This window comes from Octopus bimaculoides, unplaced genomic scaffold, assembly GCF_001194135.2.
Source record: "Octopus bimaculoides isolate UCB-OBI-ISO-001 unplaced genomic scaffold, ASM119413v2 Scaffold_25406, whole genome shotgun sequence".
NCBI lineage: Eukaryota > Metazoa > Mollusca > Cephalopoda > Octopoda > Octopodidae > Octopus > Octopus bimaculoides.
This window is the reverse complement of record NW_026306484.1, coordinates 21,698-22,621: the sequence shown is the minus strand read 5'-3', so window position 1 is coordinate 22,621 and position 924 is coordinate 21,698.

Genomic DNA, 924 nt, shown 5'->3' with positions numbered 1-924 from the left:
CAATCAAAGCATTGTGAGTGGAATTAGTATGCCATATGCCCGTGGGCATATGGCGTAGTGGTTAAGAGCACGGGCTACTAACCCCAAGATTCCAAGTTCGATTCCAAGCAGTGACCTGAACAACAACAACAATAATAATAATTATAATAATAATAATAATAATAATAATAATAATAATAATAACATCGAAAAATACCTTAGGAATGAGAACCCAGGTTCAAAATTTCCCCAAGACACTTTGATAAAGGTTGGAGGATATATCAGCCGAAATGTTGTGTTAACAACAAACAAGATGAGGACAAATATCCGTCAAATGTAAATAATGGAAAATGTAGACTTTGTGTGGGGAAACGAACAAGGGCAATAAACACTAAGAACACATCAAAAATAGATATTCCCTCGAGGTTTCAATAAATGTTGAAAGTAATAAATAATTCGGTAAAATAGCTTTGTCATTATTAAAATGGTCATTTGGAATGCAAATTGAAATGAAATTTTGATGGAAGATTTTAATTTAGATCACTTTAACCCTTTTCTTAGCATATTTCTGTTGAAATACACTGCCTTTGTTTCAATTCGTTTTGGAAATAATAAAGAATTTAGTAAAATAACTGTCATTATTAAGATGGTGTTTGAAACATAAATTAACATGAAATTTTGATTGAAAGTTTTAGTTTAAATCACTTTAACTCTTTTCTTAGCAAATTTCTGTTGAAATACCCTGCCTTTGTTTCAATTAATTTTGAAAATAACCAAGAATTTAATAAAATAACTTTCTCATTGTTAAACTGGTGTTTGGGACATAAATTAACATAAATTAACATAAATTAACATGAAATTTTGATGGAAGGTTTTGATTTAAACAACTTTAGCCCTTTTCTTACCAAATTTCTGTTGAAATACCCTGCTTTTGTTTCAATTAAT